Source organism: Microcebus murinus, chromosome 6 (genome assembly GCF_040939455.1).
Source record: "Microcebus murinus isolate Inina chromosome 6, M.murinus_Inina_mat1.0, whole genome shotgun sequence".
Classification (NCBI taxonomy): Eukaryota; Metazoa; Chordata; class Mammalia; order Primates; family Cheirogaleidae; genus Microcebus; species Microcebus murinus.
This window is the reverse complement of record NC_134109.1, coordinates 18854395-18867060: the sequence shown is the minus strand read 5'-3', so window position 1 is coordinate 18867060 and position 12666 is coordinate 18854395.

Sequence of the window (12666 nt, the reverse complement as noted above, 5' to 3'; positions counted from 1 at the left end):
GATATAAAAATTGGGAATAAAAATGTAAGAATTGTACAAAAAAAGATTCTGTATCTAGACAAGGATTGCTATTTTACAACTCCAGTCACATTTAGATATAGGAGTCTTTTAATTTTATATTGAATATTAATGTGCGCCCATGCATGTGTGCCTGCGAACACACACACGCGCACCCTTTTCCTTAATGTGACTGATGCTATAAAACTAACTTCAAATCAAGCTTTTATTCTTACAAGTTTCAACTTTCTGCTCACACATGAATTTGTAGAAAAGAAAAACTGACAGCAATCTAGAAACTCGTCTTACAAAAGGCAAACACAACGTGAGATATTCATGTATCCTAGGTAGGTGTAACAGGAGTAAAATATTTCTTTGTAAAAGAAGACAGACCAATTCCCTGCCTGCGTTGGTAGTCCATCTCTACTGCTAGTCATCCCACCCAATAGACGATTTTTTTTTAACTTAAAGAATGTAAGTTTAAGTGTGAAAATACTTTTATGTAGACACAGAAACTTCAAGTTAACTAAACTGTTCTGCAATCTGAATAACAAACTGAATCAAGACACTTACGCTCTGTTGAAAGTTAGTGTTTTGATTGCTTGAACATTTCTATAGCAGCATTTCTGCCAGACAACCTAGTTTCCTTCAAGTCCAACTCAAAAGATACCCCCTACTTAAATTTAGAGTAACCTCTTTGCATAAACAATATTCCAAATTTAGTTTGTACTAATGATGGCTTGGTATGTGCTAAGAACATGGTTGAAGGTTACTTCAACTCTGCTTTGGTAAACTTTGTTCAATTTCATTATATTAATAGAAACATGGTGAACCATGGTCTCTTACCATATGCTAACGGTCATATTCAATCCAAGCTCAACTGTCACTCTTTACCATAGGAATAAAGTACACACAAAGACTACGATGATGAAGAGGAACAGGAGGAGGAGAACGAGGCAGAGGACAAAGAGAAAATAAAATTTACACCAAAAAAAACCTTCCCTAGATGTTAACAATCATAAGTCATATGTGACACATTTCCCATCAAATGGCAATTGTGCTTCCTCTTCTTGTTGGTGGCTCTACTAACGTTTCCTTTGAAAGAGATTTCAGGTGTTGAGAAGCCATGAAATAATTTCTTAGGGGTCTGTTAAGTTTATGAGTTCTAAATAAAAGTCAATATTTTCTTCCACAATTTTTTTTTGAGACAGAGTCTCACTCTGTCACCCAAGCTAGAGCACCAAAGCATCAACCTAGCTCATAGCAACCTCAAACTCTTAGGCTGAAGCAATTCTCCTGAATCAGCCTCCCAATTAACTTGGACAACAGATCCACACCACCCACCACACCAGCTTTTTTTTTTTTTTTTTCTATTTTTAGTAGAGACGGGGTCTCACTCTTCTCAGGCTGGTTTTAAACTCCTAAGCTCAAGAGATCCTCCCACCTTAGCCTCCCAGAGTGCTAGGATTTACAGGTGTGAGCCACTGTGCTTGGCCTCTTCCACAAATTGACAAGTTTCAGTTTTCCGTTGTTTTTTTCTTCATGTGTTATTTAAAATTAGTGAAGAAGGATAAAGACAATTATTTGACAGAAAACCTTTAGTTTTTCTCATATTCTTCGTGGGAACTATACTCTTCATGGGAAACAATTTGGATAGAAATTGCAGATATATTTTTGCATTATTGAATTTCTTACTCTACTCTCTGTCAGAAAAATTACTTTAGAAATTCTTAAAATCTGTAGATTTGAATGATCTAACTCCCTGCTGAAGACAAAGAACAAACTAGAGGGGAAAAAAAAAAGAATCAAATTAGCTTGGATTTGGCATACACTGTGAGCAAAGCACTGAGATAAAGTGCCACCTATGCATTAATTTTATTTCTAATTAACACGCTCCTTCTGAACTGAAATTTCAGCTATATGTGTTCTGTTTATTTTCAAAAAGCAGGACTCCAGTCATTAGATATTCATAAAATAAATTACAAGCTATGGAGCTGCTATTATGGCTTAGTTCTGAGCCTTCCACAATGGGGGACGAATCCATTACCTGATTACATCTTCAGTGCACTTGCGATCCATTCTGAAAAGTTAGATTAACAAACGAGTAGAAAACAATAGAACATGTGCTGGTAATATTAATTAAAGGGACTTTATGGATTCAGAGATCAGAGAGTTCAATGTGGTTTAAAATACTATGAAGAAGATGGAGAACTGTCTTTGGGCGTTCACATAAAGTGTAATGCCAGATGTTGATCTGATTGAATTGCAAAGGAAGAAAGAAGCACATTGGCAAAGGAAGACAATTGTTTAGATGCCCAAAACAGAGAGAACTTTCTCTCTGATAATACCTCAAATGTTTGAAGGCTATATTTGTGGAGGAAAATAAACTATATTCCCTCTTGGATTGCATAAGCAGATGTGGGCTGGATCTTTCAAACAGAACCTAAATAATGAGAAATTTTAGTGCAGAAAATAAACATGCTTGGCACTTATGGGCCGGCAGTTATATTTAATCTCCTGCAACACAGAAAAAGCGGATAATCATATGTGCATAAATACAGAGTCCAAGACAAATTCCATTCTTTCTAAAAATTCTCAAAAAAAGTTTAAACAGCAAACAAGTAAATGAATTAACATAACTCCAACATATAGAGAGAATTTCTAAGCTAGAATTCACCATAACAGATTACAAAAAAATAAACTAATTGCAAAGTTTGATATATTTCACAACTATTACTAACAAATTAATCAGATTAAATCGTGCACTTCTGTCTGAACATTGCAGCCGAGAACCACCCCTCTGTGTTTAACGTTATGTGTCACCTGTTTGTGCATGTGTGAAGCTCATAGGATGGTTGGGGTCAGTAGAATTTCATCAGTGTGATGTCCCTTTGCAAGTCAAAGGCAGTCTGCATTCTATACACAACTACTTTTTCAATTTCTTTTAGTTTCCAATAACTAAAGAGGGGAATATGGAAAACCGCACAGAGAGAACGATATTTTTTCAAAGGGCACAGGCTTCTTAGAAATACATTTTGTCAGAAGCTATTTTTCCCACCAATTAAAAAGAAAAAGGTTGCAGGGGTGGAGCATAAGAATACCCCTTTGCAGTGTATGAAGAGAAGAAAGTAAGAGTTCCACGGGTTGGTCAATGGTAGAGAGGCAAGGAGATTCAGGGACTAGAACTGACACTGACCAGATAAATTGGTTTTGTAAGATACCCTCATTCAAAATTTATAGATGATGAGTTTTTTTTAAATGAAGAATGATAGCTAAAGTTGGCAGGGGCCATGCTTAGGACCTCACTGCTCAAAGTGTATTCCATAGAGCAGTAGCAAAAGCCTTAGCTGGGAGCTTGTTAGAAATGCAGACTAGCAAGCACCTTCCAAGAGCTTCTAAATTTAAATATGCATCTTCACAATATAACTCAGGTCATTTATAAAGTTTAAAATTTACTATCTTGGAAGACTGTGAGGGCTAGGAATTGTGATAATAGGGCAGATGGTTAATGGGAACAGAGATTCTTGATGCCAATGATGCAAAGGGCATGCAAAGCACTTAGAAGCAGACATTTTTGAGATAATAAGGCCACATTCATATTATATAGATTGTAATCATGTGTGTGTGTTTGTGTGTGCATGTATGTGTGCATTTGTAAACATATTCAGTTTGAATGTGGTGTTGTATCAGTGTATCAGTTTCACTGTGGTGTTATGGGTCTCATCAACATATTTCTTAAATTCCTAATTCAGAAATCAAACCCAACTCCTCTGCTTTGGGAACTACCAAGAATGGGCCCGGTAAGCATATTTCTGATCTAGCCTTCCCACACATTTTGGGATCAGAGGTGGGATCCTTGGCTAAATTCTCTCTCCCAGAGGTTTGACCATGGGAATAAAAGGTTCCATGAGAGAATCCTATCTGTTTATGATGAATTCCTCTTTATATCCTCTTAAATTGTTTAAAGTAAATCCTCAAATTGGTTTTCACCAGCTTTGGTATCACTTGTAACAAGAAGAATCTTAAGACAGATGCCCAGTGGCTGTGCTGATATGATCTTAGCAGTTGGACTCCTTGCAGTAATGTCACCAATTAGAAAACCAGTACCCATCCCCACTATTGTTCAAGCAGCTTTAGTCTTGAAAGATGTATCTCTTATTAACTTTAACTGAGCATATCAGGTTGTAAAATCTTACAACTAGTGTTCATACTGGTAGTGGCTTTATGGTTACATGCCAGCTCATTTGCCGAGAACAATAAGACCAAGTTCCTTCAATGCTGTTTGTATTATGTAGGTCCAGTGTTTCGGAAACTTCGGTGTGAATAATCAACATGATCTTGTAAAAAGTACAGATTCTCAAGCCTCATTCTTATTATATAGAATAGAAATCTGAAGGTGGACCTGGGAATGTGTATTTTTAACACGTCCTTGGAGTGACTCTGATTCAGGCAATCCAGGGAGTTTCCTTCTAGAAACAGTTTAGGCTATGGGTCTTAATTTAAAATTGCTCCTAACAATAACTTGAGAAGCTTTTCCCAAACATAAATGCTGAGTACCACCTGCCTAATCCACATTTCAGCTAACGTCTTTGGGCCCAAGAACCCCAGGTGATGTTGAAGCACACTCCTAGTTAAGGACCACAGTTTTGAGGCACTTACAGGTGATTGATTCAGCTATACTCTGTAGGTGACCTCCTATTTAGATCTACCCTGCAACACTGACACTATTTTCTTTCAATGGACACATTCGATGTATAAAATGGTTCAAATCTAAGCTACTCAGACCAAAGCTATTTTGACCTATTTTAAACACAACTTTTAAAATACTGCCCTTCCTCTATCATCTGATCAGACATGCATTTTTCTAATTTGTAAACTTCCCTACAACTGTAATTTAAATGGAAAATAACTGTAGATGGAATTGACTTTAGATACACTCTTCATTTACTTCCTTACATTGTGCTATATCAAAGTTCTAAGGAAGACCAAAAAATCTGGACTTTTCAAAACTAAAAGAAAATTGTATCCTTTCCTGTCCAACTAACTGCCACTTTTTTAGACCTTCTTATTCCAAAAGATGAGCAAGGTTTTCCTCATATAAGATACCAAGTTCAGAGTAAGAAATCAAAATCCACAACACTTTCATATTGAATGATTTAGCTTTTTAAAAGTTTTCTTGGGGAACACCAGCAATGGATTTTAGTGAGCATACAAAATGCCCAGATTTCTTCAAATCTGTAAAGAACATTGCCATTTGTGTGCAAAAATGGATGTACCCTCTCAGGCTTTCTATAAGCATCCCAACCCACTGGCATTTTGATGAATCACATCCTCATCATTCATTATTATTCACCTGTGAGGGAGTCCAAGCTACAGAACTGAAAGTAACAATATATATAACTATGTATGTATGTGCTTACAAATGTGTGTTTGTGCCATATGCATGTGTGGGTGTGTATATTTGTTCTTTTCCAGTATTATTTATCATGACCGAAAAGAAATAAATAAATGAACTAACTAAAAATACTTTGATTATCCATGAAAAGAGAAATGATTTAAATATTTTAATATATTCTTTCAAAAATATGCAACTATTAAAAATATTATGTGTATTGTAATTGACCTAGACATAGGTTCATAGTTTCAACCTGAAATATTAAGTGTAAAATGCAAGCAACAGAGTGATGTATGTAGTAAAATTGCTAAACAAAATAACAATAAAATAGCTATCCGTTTATCAGCCTGCATATAATTATTCAAGTGTGAGCAGGGCATGTGTATTTAAACAGTACTCCAAGGAGTGTGATTGAAAGGGAATAATATTATCTTTATGCCTTTCTATAGGGCTTGGGTTTCAGAAACACACATAATTTTGTAATTTGAAAAATATGAAAATGGAAAAATATTAAAAATTGTAGATCCAAAAAGCAAAATGGGAAACAAAGATGAATAACATTTCTCAAACAAATGAAAATGGCTAACAAGAATAAAACATTCAGCATCACTAATCATTAAAAATTCATATTGAAACAACAAAATTCTATTTTTTTTACCTTGTAAATTGGAACGCATTAAAGGAAAGAATTCTCAATGCCAATTAAGGCACTTTGAGATTAGCACTTTTACACAATGCTGCTGTATAATTTGGAACAGGCTTTCTGGAAATCACCTTTAAAATATGTTTCAAGAGCATAAAGATGTTAATATCATTGACTCAGTGGTCCCTTTTTCAGGAACTTGTATTAAATAAAAAAGGGGAAATGAGGGCATGTGTGTAAAAAGAACTTTACTGCAGTTCCCATAATTAGCACAGATGATCACACAGTCTATGCCATGAACAAAATTTATAAATGTTTTTCTACAATATTTCTTTTTCTCTTCTCATATTCTTCACAATCGGCAGCTTCTAAAACTATTTCGGCTGGGCGCGGTGGCTCACGCCTGTAATCTAAGCACTCTGGAAAGCCGAGGCTGGAGGATCGCTCAAGATCAGGAGTTCGAAACCAGTTTGAGTAAGAGCGAGACCCCGTCTCTACTAAACATAGAAAGAAATTAATTGGCCAACTAATATATATAGAAAAAATTAGCCGGGCATGGTGGTGCATGCCTGTAGTCCCATCTACTTGGGAGGCTGAGGCAGAAGGATTGCTCGAACACAGGAGTTTGAGGTTGCTGTGAGCTAGGCTGACACCATGGCACTCTAGCTGGGGCAACAGAGTGAGACTCTGTCTCAAAAAAAAAAAAAAAATTAAATTAAATAAAAAAAAAATAAAACTATTTCCCTTGCCTTATCCACATAGTCCCTGGAAAGGACTTGAAGGATCTCTTTCCTCCCATTCATCCCCAGGGGAGGGGGGGGGGCATCACTAGCCAAGAGTCACCTGAACAACCAGGCTCTTCTTATCTGGCCACATTTCTGTAGAGATTCAACCCAAGCAGGACAATTCTGTTATAAAAACACTAGCCCCATAACCAAAGGAAATAATATGCTATGTAAATAGGTAAACAAGAGTTAAGAACTTTATGAATAATGGTTTCAAATTTTTATAATTATCTATATTTTACCAATTTCTAAAATGAATATGTGTTGACTTAATTTATAATCTAAATTTAAAAATTGCCTTAATTGATAAATATTTGCAATGTTCTTTAGAGGCCTGCAGCTTTCTTTAATTTGTGAAAAGTACTTATTGTAACATTAATTATTTGTAATTTGTAAAAACAAGCAATGACTTAGTCCTTTCAGATATTATCACATACTTGGAGTAAGGCCTCAGAAAGACTTGGTAAAACAAAATTGTTAAAACTTAAATATGTGGCCAGGCAGTTCTCCAGGCTGCTCAAGGACAGTGACTCATCATCATTTTGGGCTCAAATATCCCTGAAGAATCTGACTAATTGTATGACTCTCTCTCCCAAGAAGTAAATATTTGCTGCTGTAGCAGTTTCCCAGATCTGCTGTAACAAAGTCCCACAAATGGGATAACTTAAAACAGCAGAAACATATTATCTCACAGTTCTGGCTGCTTGAAGTTCAAAATCAAGGTGTCAGCAGGGCAACGCTGCCTCTGAAACCCATAGGAGAATCCTTCCTCTTCCTGCTTCTGGTGGTTTGTTGGAAATCCTTGGTGATCCTTGTTGTGTGTGTCATCTTTCCAATCTTTCACCTTCAAATGGTGTTCTCCCTGTGTCTTCACATCACCTTTCTTGTGTGTGTGTCCAAATCTCCCCTTTGTATGAGGTCAGCAGTCACACTGGATTATAACCCACTCTAATATCCTTATTTTAAATTGATTACCTCTATGAAGAATCTATTTCCAAATCAGCTCACATTTTGAGGTACTAGAAGTCAAGTTTTTTTGAGGGGGGTACGAAGTAGGATATGATTCAACCCACAATACCCTCCAAGACATTTATAATCCAATATCAAGACACAGAAACACTTAACATCTTGTCTGAGCACCCCAGCTTTAAGAACCTGGTTCTCTATTGATGGCTGGAACTCTATTGTCTCTGAGCACCCCTCACTAAATCAGATAATGACATTTTCAAACATAAATCAGATCAATTCAAAAGGCAGGAAAACCTTTCTACTGAGAATATTAGGACACTATAAGGAATATGTTTTGCTTAACAATCTGCCTTCATCTCAATGTCAGAAGTATAGCAATTGAGACATTTGAAAGACTTTGCTGATAAATACTGTTTTCCTTCCTAATGTAAACTTGAGTCACGATATTTCTCAACATGCTCCCAATTATAAATGGACACAATACAAGATGAAAGCAGCAAGTTATTTATGAAGGAAAACCCATCAGACTAACAGCAGACCTCTCAAAAGGGATCATTCAAGCCAGAAGGGATTGGGGTCCCATTTTTCTTTTTCTTTGACAGAATAACTGGCAGCCAAGAATTTTATATCCTGCAAAACTAAGTTTCATAAATGAAGGAGAAATAAAATCTTTCCCAGACAAGCAAACACTAAGGGAATTTGTCAACACTAGACCTGCCCTACAGGAAATGCTTAAAAGTTCTCTATACATGGGACTGAGCAATCAATACCCACCAGCATTAAAACACCCAAAAGTTAAAGTTCACAACTCTTATAAAACAGTAACATGAGGAAGAAAACAAAGTGACTAGGTATCATTCAACATGATGAATAGAACATGCATCTCACATATCGATACTAACATTGAATATAAACAGCTCCATTGAAAGACATAGGCTGGCTGAATGAATGAATAAACACACCCGAAGCATATGTTCTCTCCAAGAAACCCATTTAGTTCATAAAGATTCTCATAGTCTCAAGGTAAAGGGATGGAAAAGATATTCCACATTAATGGAAACCAAAAGCAAGCAGGAGTAGCTATGCTCATATCAGATAAAATAGGCTTTAAATCAACAATATTAAAAAAGAGACAAAGACAGTCATTATATAATGATAAAGGGACCAATTTAATAAAAAAGATATAACAGATCCTAAATATATATGCACTTAACACAGAAGCTCCCAGATTCATGAAACAAATGCTACTACATCTAATTAAAGAAATAAAGAGCAACATTATAATTTCTGGTGACTTCAATATTCTGCTGACAGAACTGGACAAATCACTGAGGCAAAAGATCAACAAAAAAACACTGTACTTAAACAAGGGTATAGAAACAGTGGACCTACCAGACATGTACAGAAAATTCTACTCCAAACCACAAAAGGTACATTCTTCTCCTAGCACATGGGATATTTTCCAAGATAGATCATAAGTTAGCCTACAAAATAAGTCTCGGCAAATTCAGAAAAACTGAAATCATTCTATGTATCTTCTAGATCACAGTAAAATAAAATTAGAAATCAACTTTAAGAGGAACTGTCAAATCTATCCAAAGTCATGGAAATCAAACAAATTTTTTGCTTAACAATCTTTGGGTCAGTGATGAAATTAAGATAGAATTAAAAATATTTTCAAACTGGACTATAAACATGACACAAGCATCCAAAAACTATGGGATACACAAAAAGCAGTGTTGATAGAGAAGTTCACAACCTTAAATGCTTAGATAAAAAGGACAGAAAGATCACAAATTAACCACCTAAAGTCACACCTCTAGAAAATAGAAAAAGAACAAATCAAACCCAAAGCTAGCAAAAGAAAAGAAATAAAATAAAAAATCTCAGAGCAGAACTAAAAATAATGGGAACCAAATAAATAATGCAAAGGATCAACAAAACAAAAAGTTGGTACTGTAAAAAGATAAACAAAATTGATAGGCTTTTAGCTAGATTAGCCAGAAACAGAAGATAAATGATTCATGGTTAATCAGAAATGAAAAAGGAGACATTACAACTGATACCACAGAAATACTAAAGATCATCTGTGGCTATTATGAAAATCACTATGGCACATGAACTAGAAAATCTAGAGAAAATGGATAAATTTTTTAGAAACACACAACTTCCCACACTTGAATCAAAAAGAAGTAGAAATCCTGAACAGAAGAATAACAAGTAGCAAGACTGAAACAATAATAAAAACCCTCCAAACAAAAGAAAGACCTGGACTAGAAAGGTTCACAGCCAAATTTTACCAGACTTGCAGAGAATAATTGGCACTCATTCTACTGAAAGTGTCCCATAATGTCAAGAAGAAGGGAATCATCCCTAACTCATTCTGTGAAGCCAGTATCACCCTGATACCCAAGCCAGGAAAGAACACAATAAAAAGGAAAACTGCAGACAAATATCTCTCATGAACATACATGCAAAAACTCTCAATGAAATACTAGCAAACTGAATTCAACAGCACATCACAAAAATTAATCCATCAAGATCAAGCGGTATTCATCCCAGGGATGAAGAGAGAATTGTCTTCAGAGGACCCTATAATCCCCTCTTGAAATTTCCCTCCTTATAAATGAAGCTTCAGTTCTGGGAAGTGTCTGAATAAAAACCCAATCATTTATACTCCCAAAACTCCTTTATTGGGACACTCTTTTTTTCTCTATATATCTCTTAGCTAATTCAAATATACACCAGGCATGGAAATAACTCTGAATCACGAGTTCAATCCCTGTTTCCTCAGCACAAAATTCTTTTTAATATTTCATATCTGTGTTTATCTTTATTGAAGATTGCATTTTTTCTACTGAGGCTCTCTAAACATAAATATATTAAGTATAAACATAAAGATAGGTTTTTTTTCTTCTTTTACTTCTTCCTTCCAATTATTCAGAAATGAAAATTACAGATAAGAAATAGCTAGCACTTTGAGAGCACTTGCTATGTTACAGGAATCATTTTAAACACTTTACATATATTACCATTTTAATCCTCCTTAGGACAGTATACCTTATGAGTTAGGTATTATTATTATCATCCCCATTTTATAAATGGAAAAGCTAAATATATGGCTCTATTCTAAGTCAAACAAGTAATAAATGACAGAGTTAGAAACTGAACATACATAACCTTACTATGTTTTGCAACACTGTGTATACTACCTTTAATAATAGATGCTTCTCAAAGGATAGAAATACAGATAAAATTTGTTTTTCAGTTTTTAGTTTAGTTCCCTGTAAGTTATTTATTTCTTTGTTTTTAAATATCAGTGATGAAGGCACCACATTTTTAATATAATTAATTTTAGTTTTTTCAGAACTTAATCGGTGCATAAAATTTCATAGTTGATTGATAAGTACTCTGATTTATAGTATTATGTTTGCTTATTTACAATTTTATGTAATGTTTTCTTCTTTATATATAGATAAATTCTGAGATAAAGTTCAATTCAACCATTCTATACTTTGTTAACTATTAAATTCCTAATGTCCTGTGTATGCCTGGTGCATTTTTGTGTGCTCAATACATGAATAAATATATTAATTAATTAATACCAGGCATTCAGTTATATGCTAAGTTTGAAAAGATTAATGTGATGGTGTTGTTAAGAACACCATGGGAAGAAGAACATGGGAAGTAGAATAAAAAATGATAATGTCAGTGTAGTGTAATAAATGCTAAAATGGCTAAATTCAGAATATTAGGAAAAACAAAAGGCTGAATGCAAATTGGCACTTCATTTAAAGAAGCAGAGATTTTTTTTTCAAAAACGGAATTACAAGGATTAGTTTCTATTTGTGCATACACATTCCTTTTTCTTTCTTGTTCCAAAATTATTCTGCTAATGGTACTTCTATAATGTCTGAGAATAACTAAAGAGAGATGGATTTGCACTGAAATGGTTTACAAATTGAAACATAAGTGGTCAGTGTTTTGTCTGTTTAGTATCTATCGCCACAGTCTTGTATTCTTTGATCTTCTAAGCAATGACTAATTATCCTTTAATAGTCAAAGAAAAGCTCTATTCCAAAGGGAATGTTCTACATCTATTTGAGCTTGGTTCACACTTAAGCTTTGTTATCTCTCCCTGCCATCAGTACTTGGCTGTCTGACTTAATTTGGGTATTTTCTCCAGCCTATCCTGGGTTCAATTAAAGGCACAAGCTTGCTCCTTTCTCAGCCAAGATATATTTTGTTTGTGTATTTATTTGTGTATTTATTAATCTATTTCTAATGGGGATGCCTTTACCAATTACCTACAATATTTTGTGGGAAACAAAGAAGAAACAAAATCTTGGTCCCTCTCCTCAGGTAATTGAAATCTCACTAAAAAGACAAAATTCCTGTTCAGGAAACAACTGTAGAACAACAAAAAATAGTAAATACTCAAGAGGTAAATGTATGAAACATTTAAGGAGTGTCATAAGGAAACTTTTTATCATATAATAATCAAACTGATAAAAACTAAAGACAAAGAAAGAAACTTTGCAAACAACCCAAGAAAAACGATATTACCTATAGGGGAGCAATGATTTGAATGCCACAGCTTTCTCATTAGAAACCATCAGTCAGAAAGAAATGGCATGACATTTCTAAAATGCTGAAATGAAATTTTAAAAATCCTGTCAACCTAAAATTCACTATTCTGTAAAATATCCTTCAGAAATAAAGGTGAAATACAGATAACTCTCAGTGAAGAAAGCAAAGAGAATCTATTGCCAACATATTTGCTCTAAAAGAATTGCTAAAGAAAGTTTTTCAAAGAGAAGGGTAGTAATTCCAGAATAAAACTAGAAATTTCAGAAATGAAGGGAAAATGAAAGAAA